Source organism: Talpa occidentalis, unplaced genomic scaffold, assembly GCF_014898055.3.
Source record: "Talpa occidentalis isolate TD23 unplaced genomic scaffold, MPIMG_talOcc4v2.1 talOcc4.5, whole genome shotgun sequence".
Classification (NCBI taxonomy): Eukaryota; Metazoa; Chordata; class Mammalia; order Eulipotyphla; family Talpidae; genus Talpa; species Talpa occidentalis.
In genome coordinates, this window is record NW_023604861.1 from 126,665,795 (window position 1) to 126,680,374 (window position 14,580).

General features: G+C 51.0%; 1 long non-coding RNA gene across 1 annotated transcript; it reads left to right on the forward strand.

The window, feature by feature from the left end:
- Positions 1-6,339: 6,339 nt before the first annotated feature.
- Positions 6,340-9,557, forward strand: LOC119258706 (uncharacterized). Its single transcript, XR_005128289.2, has 4 exons — positions 6,340-6,631; positions 6,873-7,022; positions 7,228-7,335; positions 8,678-9,557. It is a non-coding gene; the product is annotated as an uncharacterized LOC119258706 (long non-coding RNA).
- The last annotated feature ends 5,023 nt before the right edge of the window (positions 9,558-14,580 follow it).

Here is a 14,580-nt window from a genome sequence, read left to right on the forward strand (position 1 = left end):
GCACTCCAGCCGCGCTGGCCTTCTCCCCCCTGCACGCTCTTCCCTGCCACGGGGCCTTTGCACATGTTGTGCCCGTGGAAAGTTTACTCATCACTTCCCTGCTCTGCCTGTTTCCCGTCATTCAGGTCTCGGTTCAGAGAAACACTCCCCGACTGTCTCAAGTTGCCTTGTGTCCGCTCTTCTATTATATCATCTTCATAGCTATCAACCTCTGACATTCTTCTCTTTTTTTTTTTAAAAAAAAAGAAAAGATTTATTTATTTATTTATACAAGCACTGGGTACAGTCAGAAGCGCAGGGGGTGAGAGGATTCACCAGAGCCAGAGCGGGGAACAGAACAGGCAGACTGATGAAATACACTGCTGAGGGGAGCAGCGGGCGTGGCAGGAGAGATCTGCACGCCATGTGGGACCCTCACCGGTGGCCCAGAATTGAACCGGTGCTTCGCAGCCCAGCGCTCAACCACTGTGCCACCAGGGGAGGCCCAACCTCTGACATTCTTATTATTTTATTTGCCTTTTTTGTTTGTTTTCCTCATTAAAATGAAAGATTCAAAGAACAAAGGCTTTTCCTGTTGCTGCGGTATCCCTAGGGCCCAGATCAGCTCTGGAACACAAGCATATGTAATTATGATGGTTATAACTAACAGGAATGGAGCATCCAGTAGGTACCAGAAATCACTCTGTATTGACTAATTCTACCTTTAGGACCTCTGTGCTAGGTGGTGTTATCCCATTTGACAAATGGGATATCTTCCCTTTCTACCCCTGCCCTGTGGCAGCAGGTGCATAGTGGCAACAGCAGAATTTCAAAACTTTCCTGCACACTACCTGAGTGACCTGCCCTCCCACTGCCTTTCACAGGTCTTGAGCTGGTTCCCTCGGGTCCCTGTGGTGCCCCCCAGCTCCCTCCTCAAAGGTTTGGTATGCACTTGCAGGCAGTGTGACCTCTGAGTCACAGAGTGACCTCTCTGAGCTGTGGTTTATTTCCAACAAAATGGGTCAATGTTCTGTCTTAACAGGACCCTGAGGGTTGGTGGTTATGAAGTCCCCTGTCCACTCTGTCTAAGGGGCTGGACCTCTGCTGGATGCTGAGTGCAACACCAGAAACAGGTTCTCTCTCTCTCTCTCTCTCTCCAGTTACTGAAGTCACACCAGGCCACTCAATTAAAAATATTACAAATTAAAGGCACAACAGTGTCACACCAACTGGCAGTGACATAGGTGTATATTTTTGTCAAAACTCATTAAACTGTATCTGAAAATAGGTGCAGTTTATTCTGTGTCCGTTCTACCTCAATTAAGTTATATTTAAAAAATTTATTTTTGAGGGCCTCCTTGGTGGCGCAAGGGGTTAAGATGCAGCCTACGAAGCTATCCATAGCCACTGAAGCACAAGTTGGATCCCTGGCCAGGGAGCTAACCAACATGGTGCAGGTGACCTCTCCTGACTCACCTGCTGCTCCCCTCAGAAGTATATTTCAGTTGATCTCCCTGTCCTGTTCCCCACTCTGGTGAATTCTCTCACCGCCGCCCCCCTGCACCTCTGGCCTGTACCCCAGTTCTTCTATGCATAAATAAATCTTTTTAAAAAATTATTTTGGAAACACCGCTGTTGACATTTTAGTATATTTATGTGTATAGTTTTATTTATATATAGTATATATTCTATTCCATGTACATATGTGTGTTTGTATAAATATATGTACACAGATTCTAACTCTCGAGACACTTTCAAATGTATGTGAATGAATGTGTGTGTGTTTGTTTATAAAAAGGATTGTGTTGCCTATGAGCTGAGGCTTTCTGTAGATGAGGCTGGGACCTGCCATGCTTCACTGTCAGGACACCTAACCCCCTCTTTATGGAACTGGGTGGTGGACCTCTGTCCATGTCAGGGTGCTGTTGGACCAGCACCACTGGGGTGAGGAGCCAGCCTGACCTTGAGAAGAACCCCACTGGACTCGGCCAGGCCTCACCATTGGCATGACTGGAAGGGCCTCTCAGGCCATGGGAAGCCCCAGCAGAAGGGGGGCTGAAGCCTGTGGACAAGCCCAGCTTTGGAAGGCTGATGGAAAGATAAGGTCTCTCCTTGGATGGAGACAATCTTTGAGAACCTGTCTAGGGCTGGGTCTGTCCTGTCCCATGGCAGCTGGTTTGACTGCAGGGTCCAGCAGGCTACCTAAGCTGCTTACGTAGAGGGGCACATAGACTAGGCCATCAGGCATTCAGGAGCCCAGCTGCGGAAGGCTTCTTGCTCCTGGGTTTCTCTCCCATACTTCTACCCCCAACGGCCACTCGAAAAGGCTGTGTCCCAAGCTCCAAATCCAGGCACCAGCCTTGGCTCCTCACTCAATCTCCCGCTGGTGTCCATGCTGGTCCAGAGGCCGTCTGCATTGAAGAGGCAAGCCTGGAGAAGATAGAAGATATAGTGAACATGATGTAAAATTCCATCTTCAGTGTTGTATTACTTTTCTACAGCTGCTGTATGAAGCTGCCACTCACTGGGTGACTCAGAGCAATGGAAGTATATTGCCTCACAGTTCTGGGGGCTGGAAGGCCAAGATCAAGACGGTGGCAGCTCTCTGTTCCCTTTGAAGCCTCTAGAGAGGATCCTACTTCCCTGCCCCTTCCAATGCATGTGTGTATGTGTGTGTGTGTGTGTGTGTGTATTCCTGTTTCTTTGGCTTGTGGCCCCCCATTACTCTCTGCTCATCTTCACTCAGCTGTTTTCCCTCCAGTCTTCAAATGACCTTTGTGTGGCTATGTCCAATCCCCCTCCAATGAGGGCACTGGGCATGTGGATCTGGGCCCACATGAATAACCTCATCGTAACTTGGTATCTGCAAAGACCATATTTCTAAATAAGGTCATAGTCACTGGTACTGGGGGTTAGGGTTTCAACCCTTTTAAAAAAATTTTTTTAAAGATTTTATTTTTTATTTATACATACAAGAACTGGGGAGTAGGCCAGAGGTGAGGGGGTGGTGAGAGGATTCACCAGAGAGAGTGGGGAGCAGAAGAGGCAGACTGACTGGAATACAGGCTGAGGGGAGCAGCGGGTGAGACAGGAGAGGTCTGCTGCGCCATGTGGGTTGCTCCCTGGCTGGCCAGGGATTGAACTCATGCTGCAGTAGCTGGGATAGCTTGATAGCAATGTGTCTTTAACTCCTGCACCACCGGGGAGGCCCTCAGCCCATCTTTTGAGGGGCTACAGTACAACCCATAACAAGTATTCATAAATAAAATGTAATGAATGGGATCATCCATTCTGACTCGGTTTTTTCTTTGTGGCTATGACAGAGACTGTATGAAAAGTTGATGTATTTACCATCTGGCCCTTTGTAGAAAAGGTTTGCCATTCCCTGCCTCAAAGGATCAGGAGGAGAAAATGAGGGGTACCACGGACTCACAGGACAGCAAGTCTAACCAGGGTGAAGGTCAGGGGTGCTTCTAGGGAATGTCTCCACCAGGCATTTCACGAGCTAGAGTTAAAACACAAAGCACCTTGCGTTGAAACACCTTCAGAAACAGCCCCTAGATTTTCTCCTTGCTGGAGAGGAGAGGGTAGGAGGACTTTTGCACCAGGGGCACGGGGCAGATCTGAAAGGGTACACCTGGGAAGGAGCCCAGGCCGTCTCCCTGCCCCTGACCTTGGTGGGCCTCACTGGAGAGAAAGCCCAAGTCAGACTTTCTCAGGACCAGTAGAGGGAGGCCCAGCGGGTGCTGTTTATTTGCCGCTTCCCTCACAGATCCCGTTCTCCTCCCACTGCCAGATGAGACTCGTTTTTGAGCCTGAAGTTCAATTCCAGACTTAGGCCTTTTGCAGCTGGAAACGTTTGGGAAAGCCCTGGTCACGCCTCCCGCCTGGCAGAGATGGGAGCGGGAGAGCAGTCCCTTTTTGGTGGCGGCTGGGCTGAGTGGTAAGAAGGCCGTGGGAGACACAGAGATTCCCTAAGGGGCTCATATTCTGAGGGGGCTGGTGAACAGACTGTTCAGGGCCTGGAGGGACCAAAACACAACTTCATGGTGACCCTGTTAGGTAGGGCAGGAGGAGTGAGCCCCGCTTGACCCCTGAGAACTGCAGCTCAGAAGATGTACCTTGATTTGCCCAAGGCTGGCAGCTAGGTGGGCACCTCAACCTCCTGCCCCCTGGGCCTCCCTGCTGTCTTCACCTGCTTTCTCTTGTCTAACCTTCCTCCTCTTTTGATTGGTAAGACAACATAGCAACACAAAAGGAAACTTTTTTTTTTTTTTTTTTTTGGTGGGACCCTCGCCAGTGGCCGGGGATCGAACTGGTGCTGCAGAGGTTGCGGGCAGCCTCTCAACCCAGCACTCAACCGCTGCGCCACCAGGGGAGGCCCTAAAGAGAAACATTTAAAAGAAAATCTCTCAGGGCCTCCCTGGTGGCGCTAGAGGTTAAGCACAGCATTATGAAGCTATCCTCAGCCTCTGCAGCACGAGTTCCATCCCTGGCCAGGGAGGTGACCCACATGGCACAGCAGACCTCTCCTGACTCGCCCGCTGCTCCCCTCAGCAGTGTACTTTGGTCAATCTGCCTGTTCTGTTCCCCACTTTGTCTCTGGTGAATCCTCTCACCCCCCATACCTCTGGCCTCTACCCCGGTTGTTATATGCATAAATAAATAAATCTTCAAAAAAAAATCTCTCAAATCCCACCACTTTAAAACATTTCTATATATGCACATGTTCTTTAAAGAGCAATTCTGATAAAATTATATAGAAACACACTCATGAGTTTAATAAAACTGGTTTTGCAAAATGAAACCATTGAGGGAAACTACAGGTGCTTTATTTCCTACAACTGCAGGCCAATCTGTAGGCCAAATAAAAACACTTTCTCAAGGAGCCATGCGCACATACCATTTCATGTTAATTATTTTTCTTTTCTTTTTAAAAGATTTATTTATTTATGCATACAAGAACTGGGGTACAGGCCAGAGGTGGCGGGAGTAAGAAGATTCACCAGAGAGAGAGCGGGGAGCAGAACAGGCAGATTTACTGAAATACACTGCTGAGGGGAGCAGTGGGCGAGACAGGAGAGGTCTGCTGCGCCATGTGGGTAGCTCCCTGGCCGGCCAGGGATCGAACTTGTGCTGCAGAGGCTTGGGATAGCTTCACAGTGCTGTGCTCAATCCCTTATGCCACCAGGGAGCCCCTAAACTATTTTTCATTGAAATAGCATTGTGAACATCTCCCAGTCTGGGCACTAGAGGCCTAAGGGCTCTTCGCATGCCAAGCGTGAGGTGGGAAATCCTGTACCAGGTTCTCCTTTGCTGGGCTCTGGCTGCTGTCAGGACGGCCTTGTGAACACGGGGACACAGCACTTACATTGTTCAGCTACATTTCATTAGGATCAATGGGGGGTGGGGAGGGCTGCTGGGCCTAAGGATTTGCAGTTTTACAGCTATATTATGTGTCATTAATATATCTTTTTTATTGCCTTTTCTAAGGTAAGGATTGGCTTTTTCCCAGGTGAGTGAAAATTGGGCATTCAGATTTTTTTTAAAGATTTATTTATGCATACAGGAACTGGGGTGTAGGCCAGAGGTGCGGGGTCTCCCCAGCCACGTGGGTCAGCTCCCAGGCCTGACCAAACTCACACTCCTGCCCCAGTGGCTGGGGGTAGCTAGACTTTAACCCTTGCGCCACCAGGGAGCCCTGGGCATTCAGATTTGTAGGAGAAAAAAAAAAACAAGGGAACCTCCAGGGGCTTCTACTCCACAGTGTCACCCGGCCAGGAAGCCCAGAAGGCCGAGGCAAGGGCGGGCGCAGCTGGAGGAGCCCCAGGGGTCGGCCACGCGGGGCCTCCGGGGCTGCGCGCCCACACCTTCTCCCGGGGTGGAGCGGCCGGCCGCAGAGAGGCGAGGCGGGGCGCGGGACTTTCCTGAAAACAAAGCAGCGTTGGCTCAGTCTTGGGGCGCTCCTTTCAGAGGGGAGGAAGCCGATTCCAGAACACACTGGACTATGTTAAAAGGCGCTTGAGCAACCGGGGCGGCCCGTCCCTCGGGCGCCCTGGGGAGGGCTCTGGGTGACAGGGCCCCACCTCGGGAGGCGCAGCCAGGCGCGCCCGCGGGCAGCTCTTCCAGAGCTTTCTGCGCTGCTGGGTTTCCCTGTGCTGGGGCGCGGGGGAGGCCTGAGGCCGGCGGGGCGGGGCGGCAGGGCCGGCTGGCGACGCCTCTGCGACTTGTGGGCCTGCGGGGTGCAGGGCCCGGCCTCCCCCTCTGGTTTCTTTTCTTTTATTCTGAACCTCAGTTCTACTGTATACTTAAAAGGTTACGCGTTGCACATTTTTATTCTAAGTATTTTATTGTCTTGTTTTCATTGAATCATTTAATTTTTAAATTATACTTAACCTTTTCTCTTTTTTTTTGCAGTTTTTGCAGTTAAGGTCAGCAGAGGAAATTCAGGACTGGCCAGTTAAACCTGAATTTCAAACAAGCAGCGGATAAATTATTAGCCGGAGTAGATCCTCTTTAGCATGTTCTATTGAGTATAAATTTATCCCCCGTGTTCTGCCCGGTGGTTTTATTTCAATCTAGTCACCCGCTTTGCAGTTGAAAGCCTCCTCTGGGGGGTAGCTGACTCAGAACCCCGACATCTAACAAAAAGGTACGTGGGAGCTGCTGGGGGGCTGTCCCAGGGCAGGCGGCAGCGGCCCCTCGCACCGGCAGGGGCCCCCATGTTGCATTTTCCCGACCATGACGGGCCCACGGCCCCTAACCCGCCCCCAGGCTGGGTCTGGTGAGCTACAGGCCCCTGCGCGGGAGGGGCTGGGCGGGGCTGCAGGAGATGCGTGATGGCGAGCTCAGATGCTGGGCGACCGGCAGACTTTCACTCCTTGGCCTCACAGGCAGCCGCAGGCGCCATGCTCAACAGCCAGTCCCCTGAGTTCTGACCTCTGTGAATGGCTGTGTGATCACCTCAGGTGCAGACGGCTCTCTCTTCAGGTCAGCAGACGCTGCGCACCTACGCCCTGGGGTATGCCGGGCACCGGGCAGAGGTGAGCTCCCTCAGGTGCAACTGCAACCCCTATGAGAGGCGTCTGGGTTGTGGAGGGAGGGAGCATCCCAACACCCGCCTGCAGGCCCAGCGGGTGCGGCTTTAACTCTCTAGAGCTTTGCCTCCAGTCCTCCCGCCCAGGCACTCGGGCCCACCCTGGGAAGCTCCTGCAGCCTGAACACCCTTCTCTCTTTCTTATCTGGCAGAAGTACGTTCCCCTTCATGCTTCAAGGCCCACCCCAGATGTCACCTCCTCTGGGAAGCCATCCTGACCTCCCTGGTGGTTCTGGAACACATCTGTGTCTTCCTGCTCAGTAGGTCTGGGGCCTGCAGGTGCTGAGGGCTGGGGTAGGGCTGGGGGGTGGGCGGAGCAGCAGGGGAGGCCAGAGGATGACTTTCTGTGAGCAGTGAGGGCAAAGGCAGGGCAAAGGGTGTGGGAGCTGGACTCAGGGAGGCAGGGAGGGAGTCTGAGCAGCCTGCCTGGAGCCCCACATCTGCCCAGCCAGGAGATGGCACCACGCTGGCCCCTGATGAGGGGGCTGTGAGCGATGGAGGAGGGAGGTGACGCAAGAGTGGGGAATGGGGCACTTCTGGATCTGGGGTCGGTGCTGTCCATGCAAATACTTGTGCAGCAGGTGCCTCCTGGGCAGGCCCCCACCTGGAGCTGAGGCCTGTCCCTGAGAGGGTGTGTGGTAGTGGGTACAGAACCCTGCTGTCACCCCACTGTCATCCCGAGGCCCTCCTCTGCTGTGCGCCTGTCTTTGCAGCAGCCCATGGCAAGTGTCCAACTGCCAGGTCCTAAGCACCTAGAGCCAGTGCTGGGGTCCCCGCTTAGGCCTGCCACCGGGGGTCCCTGGGGTTTATGCCCAGCAGCGAACAAAACAGACATGGTGTGTTGTCTGTCTTTTTTTTTTTTTAAGATTTATTTATTTATTTATTTATTTATTATTATTTTTTTTTTTTAAAGATTTATTCATTTGCTTATTTATTTATTTATTTATTTATACAAGCACTGGGTACAGTCAGAAGCGCGGAGGGTGAGAGAATTCACCAGAGCCAGACGGGGAGCAGAGCAGGCAGAAGGACCGAAGTACACTGCTGAGGGGAGCAGCGGGCGGCAGGAGAGGTCTGCGCGCCATGCGGGACCCTCCTCCGGTGGCCGGGGAGCAGCCAGGGATCGAACCGGAGCTGCAGAGGCTGCGGGCAGCTTCACAACCCAGCGCTCAACCGCTGCGCCACCGGGGAGGCCCGATTTATTTATTTATTTATTTATGCAAGCACTGGGTACAGTCAGAAGCACGGGAGGGTGAGAGAATTCACCAGAGCCAGAGCAGGGAGCAGAGCAGGCAGAAGGACCAAAGCACACTGCTGAGGGGAGCAGCGGGCGGCAGGAGAGGTCTGCGCGCCCTGTGGGACCCTCCTCCGGTGGCCGGGGAGCAGCCGGGGATCGAACCGGCGCTGCAGAGGCCGCGGGCAGCTTCGCAACCCAGCGCTCAACCGCTGCACCACTGGGGAGGCCCATGTCTGTCTTTATGGAACTTGTGTGTAGGACACAAAGGGGGGTTTGAGGATTGACTCCAGGAGCCCCCAATTCTCACCTCCTTCCTGTCAGTGTTGCCCTTTAAGTAAATCCCGCATTCACGCATGTCTTTTCAGCCACCACCACCCAGCCCCCGTCATGTGTGTGATGCCCACTGTGCACCAGCCACGGCAGCCCCTGTGTTCAATTCACGCTGCAGCAGCCTCAGCACTTAAAGCCGCATCTGTGGCAGCGACGCATTCTGATACCAGTACCAAAGAAATCCAGGCTCCTGGCGAAAAGTCAAGTAAAGGAGGCTAGAAAGTGAAAAGTCAAAGATGGACCCCTCCTCCCCATCCCCAACCTCCAGGCCTTCTTCCAGATTTCTTCTACATCCTTCCAACCCTTTTCAAAGTATGTGTTTTCCTGCCTGCCAGTAATTGCACATAAATGTATAGTTATACATATGGAAATTATGTAACCTTAAAACCCCAACAATTTAGACCTCCACACCTTGCATTGTTGCTTCCAAGTGTAGGCTGGGGATCTTTTCATATCTTCACAGGCCAGCATCCTGCCCTGTTGTTCCCAGCCTGCTGCTCTTATAAATAATGCTGCAGGGAAATCAATTCCTAGAAGTGGAATTGCTGGCTTAATGGGGACGTGCAATTAAAGTGTCAATCTCTGTCACCCAGTTATCTCTCATTCAGGCTGTGCCGCTTTCCACAGTCTGTTTCTCTTCCCCCTTCCCACCACTGGCCCATACCTTTGTCAACCTGACAGGTGGAAAACTGTAACTTCTTTTCATCTGTATTTTAAAATGTAAGAGGCCAAGCTGTGCACCCCCACCCGGATCTCTCCTCTGCTCTGTGTCTTCTGGCCTGTTCTTTCTACTGCATCCTTGATCTTCAGTTGAGTGAGTTCTAAGCGTTCTTTGTAGTTAAGGAAATTAACACAATGTCTCCCATATGACTGGACATTTTGCCTTTTGACTATGTATTTTTGCCATGAGGGACTTTTATCCTTTTTTTTTTTTTTTAAAGATTTACTTATTCATGCATACAAGAGCTGGGGTACAGGCCAGAGGTGTGGGGGGTGAGGATTCACCAGAGACAGAGCAGGGAACAGAACAGGCAGACTTATCGAAGCACACTGCTGAGGGGAGCAGCGGGCGCGTCAGGAGAGGTCTGCTGCGCCGCATGGGTTTCTCCCTGGCCGGCCGGGGATCGAACTTGTGCTGCAGAGGCTGCGGATTGCTTCATAGTGCGGTGCTTAATCCCTTGCGCCACCAGGGAGGCCCCTGTGGTCAGGAGCTTTTATTACAATTGTGGCAAATATATTGGTAAGTTTAAGCAAACTTCACATTTTTACAATACTGTCTTGCTCAAGACAAAAATATGTTTTTCCAAATTCAAATCCTCTCTTCTGTCCCTCAGGAAAGTTTACAGCTTTTCTTAGGATGTGGGTTACTTATTTCTCCATTAGTGACACTCTAAATAGTTGGATCTTTCTGTTACTTTTATAAATGGACTCTCTTCTCTGAGTACGTTTTCTAAGTGGTTATGTTTGTTACAGGGCACCTTTCTCAGAGGCCAGACCTGCCCAAAAACATTGTTCAAAACCCTACACTGGGGCCTCCCTGGTGGTTCGGCGTGAGGTCTCAGCATTATGAAGCTATCCATAGCCACTGCCAGCCAGGGAGCTACCCACATGGCACAGCAGACCTCTCCTGTCTCACCCGCTGCTCCCCTCAGCAGCGCATTTCAGGCGATCCACCTGTTCTGCTCCCCACTCTGTCTCTGGCGCATCCTCACCCCCGCGACTCTGGCCTACACCCCAGTTCTTATATGCATAAAAAAATAAATATTTAAACAAAACCCCCAAAACCCTGCAGTGGGTTCCTATTGCCTGGAGGACAAAATCCCCTGGCCCTGCCCCTACCCTTCCTTGTCCCCTGCCTCTGGGCTCAGGGCGCCATCCCTGCCCCCCACTGCTGGGCCCTGTTTGACTGCTACTGAGTTCTGAGGTTAAAAGAGGTTTCCCTGGGGCAGTGAACCCCTCAGATTAAGTCAGACGGGGGGGGGGGTCAGCTATTTTGCCCTTTCATGTATAACAATGAAATTGATGTTATTTTTTGATGATGTGTCTCATGCCCCCTTCTCACAAGTGGGCACAGTGCTCTGCCCACCGCTGTCCCTCAGCCCCTAGAAGGATGCCTGGCAGGTGGGAGTTGTGGAGTCAAAGCACGCCTCCAGCCCAGGACCGTTCAAGCCCGGTGGGGGCATGTGGAGGCTCTCTCGCAGCTTCCCCTCACTCTTGCAAAGACAGGGACTAAACGCTTGTTCCCTGCCTTGTTCTGATTTGAAGAAGCTACTCAGCTGAGGACTTTCACCTGAGGGGCTGGCATCAGCAGTAGTTCTTACAAAGAGTATGTGGCAACACCAGTTACAATAACCTGAAGACATCGGGTGAAAAAGGCAGTGTGGTGATAGCCAGAACAGCAGCACAGAAACAGTGACTTTTCCTTGTTCTGCTCACAGCCTGGGCCCAGGGCCTGGGATGTGCAGGGTGTGCTCGATGCTGGCTGAATGCCGGAACTTGGTATGAAACAGTCCAAAGATTGGAAGCTGGAATAGCATCCAGGCTATTAAGGTGATGAGAGCACATTGAATTATTAAAGCTTTGCCACCACGGCGCTGCACTAGGTGGCCACCAGAGGGCAGAGCTGCCCTACGGTCGGGATTGCAAGCGCCAGAGCAGGTTTTAACAATGTGAACCAGTTAGGGAAACACGTGGGGAGAAGATCAACTACTCACAGAAGGTACAACCAGCGGCCCCCAAGGTGCTCCCTGACCTGAACACTAGCTACCTCTCTGCCTCCCCTCCTACCTCTCTCCCCCTGCTAACTGTAGAGTCCAGCCGCACAGGTCTCATTTCCCAACCATGGGACCTCTCCTGCCACAGGGGCGTTTGTAGGGTAAGGAAAAATGTCAGGCTTTTCTGCCCTCCCGCCCTCAGGACAGATGGTGGATCCTTGCGGTCCTGAATGCATGCCTGATGGCGGGCGCCTGGAGTAGGGTGTGGGCAGAGGTAGATGGGATTCACCTGGGCTGAGACTGGGCTTTTAAGGGCAGCATCACAGGGATGCCAGCAGAAGCCGAGAGAGAAGCTGAGAGAGAAGCAAGAGAAGCAGAAGCTGAGAGAAGGCCCAAGAGCCCAGAGTGAAGACCTGCTGGGGGCTGGGAGGCCTGCCAGCCTCCCGGCACCCCCAGCACCCCTGCCTGCTGTGTACCTGGTAATCTAAATAAAAAACCTGCCAAAGCCACTGAGGACTCTGACTCCTCCTTTACCCGGTCTTCGGGATCATAGAACGCTTGCTCAGTGGCCTGTTCTGCCTCTACGGCTTTGCGTTTATTCTTTGCTTTATATGCTCTTCTCCCAGCTGTGGCTGCTTTTGCTTCCCCCCTTTCTTCTTCTTCTTCTTCTTCTTCTTTTCAAAGATTTATTTATGCATACAAGAGCTGGGGTACAGGCCAGAGATGCTGGGGGTGGGAGGATCCACCAGAGACAGAGTGGGTTGCAGAACAGGCAGACAACTGAAATACACTGCTGAGGGGAGCAGCGGACAAGACAGGAGAGGTCTGCCGTGCCATGTGGGCCTCTCCCTTGCCGACCAGTGATGGAACTCATGCTGCAGAGGCTGAGGGTTGCTTCACAGTGTGGTGCTTCACCCCTTGCGCCACCAGGGAGGCCCCCCATTTCTCTTCTTAAATATCACTTAGCTGCCCTCTGGTTCATCTATGTAAAATTGTAATGCCCTCCCCAGTCCATCCTTCTCGCCTGCATTTTTTTTTCGTAGCACTTGCCACTCTAACATAGGGTGGATTTCACTTGTGGTGTCCCCTTCCTAAATGTAAACTCCGTTTTTTGGCTGTTTTGCTTTCTTCTGTATCTTTGGTGCCTAGGACGAGGCCTGGTCGTGTTAGTGTGTGTGGAATGAATAAATGAATGAATAAAAAGCAATGTTTCCACTTTGTCCTTTTTCAACATCTAGCCCTCTGCTTAGAGGCAACTTTCACTTCCCTTTTTTTTCCTGGTAGTTAACTCAGTTTCTCTAATAACACTCTATTGCTGCTGTGTTTGATGTATCCATTTTAAACAGTTATTGATTTCCTCTGACCCTACTCCTTTCCAAGATCTCTAAACTGATACTTCACATTTAGTTAAATCATTGGAACAATGTAAATATTACTCACTGCAATGACAAATTAGTGCCCTGATTATATTTCCTTCCTTAAACAGCTTTTTGCTTTGCACAGAGCTTTAACTGCTTGCTTCATCTCTTGCAATGTTTATTATTATTATTGTTATTGTCATCATAATCCTGATCGTTTTCAAATGTTGCACCATACTGGAGCGCCTTACTGGAGCACTCCATGCTGGAGTGCTTTTTCTTCCATGTTCCTTATCACAATCTGCAATTATACATTTATCTGGGTGTTTATTTTCTTGAGTGTCTGTCTCACATTGAAACACAACCTTCAAAAACAAAGACTGCTTTGTTTACAGTGCATTCCCAGCACCTGGTCTTGCTCCATGTCTCACACCAGACAGCTCAATACACACCAATGGGTAAGGTGAGCCGGCAAAATTGGGAACATACACTGCCATCAGTAGCTGGTGAGTTGGCTAAGTTGTACAAGATCTCTATAACAGAATAGCATTCCGCATTTAGAAACAACAAGTTATAAAGGCCGCATATGTGTTCATAGCCGGGCTTTTTTGAGGAGATGCCTTTGCCTGGTTCTGTTTGTCTCTGATAGATCTGTTGGGGATGCTCGCCATTGTTTTGAGCTATAAAGGCTAAATACTCTCCCACATCAACCCAAATGCCCCAAAATAGATGACTGGATCAAGATGTGGTACATATACATCATGGAATATTACTCAGCAATCAAAAAAGATAAACACATGCAATTTTCAGCAACATGGATGGCGCTGGAAGGGATCATGCTCAGCGAAATAAGCCAGAAAGAAAAAGAAAAATACCGGATGGTCTCACTCATAGCAGGAATCTAGAAAACCTAAATATGAGATCAGGAAAAAGACTAATCAATACAAAGTAAAAAATGAAAATCAACAAACAACTATAAACCAGAGACACACTACGGGGGGGGGGAAGGAGGGAGGGGCGGGGAAAGGAAGGACTAGAGTCAAAATAAGGGGGGTGCAATTGTATGGGGAATATAACCAAAATGAAAATGCATACATTGTGCAAAGATGAAAAAAGATGTAAGAATTATATAACATGAAATATTTAAATTAAAAATAAATAAATACTCTTCCACATCATTGTTTTGGCTCTTTAAAAGAGGTAACATTGGTAACGTTGGTTTATAACATTCAGGTGTTGTAGGGTAAAGAAAATATCAGGCTTTTCTGCCCTTCCGCCATCAGGATAGATGATGGATCCTTGTCCTGAATGCATGCCTGATGGCGGGCACCTGGAGTAGGGTGTGGGCATAGGTAGATGGGATTCAGCTGAGCTAAGACTGTGTTTTTAAGGGCGGCGTCACGGGGGGACGCCAGCAGCACCAGCACCAGCAGCCGCCGCAGCCGAAGCCGAGAAGCAGCAGAACGAACGCTAGAGAGCCCAGATAGAGTGAGGACTTGCTGGGGGCTGGGAGGCCTGCCAGCCTCCCAGCCCCCCAGCCAGCACCCCTGCCTGCCATATGCCTGGTGAACCCCAAATAAAAAACCTGCAAAACTACTGAGGACTCTGACTCCTCCTTTACCCGGTCTGCATGGGATCAGAAAACCTGCACTGTATCCAGTCCTGCCCTTACAATTGGCGTATGTCGGCAAGATCCATGCAGACGGGTATTGGAGCCCTCCGAAGACCTGGAGGGACTAAGGAGTAAAAGACTGACTGTGACGACGCTGGAGGCGCCATGGCGGTACAGAAGATGGATACGTCCACGAGCTACAGGACAAGACCTGGCGTGGGGAGACGCCCGAGAGGACCAGCCAACGACACCGG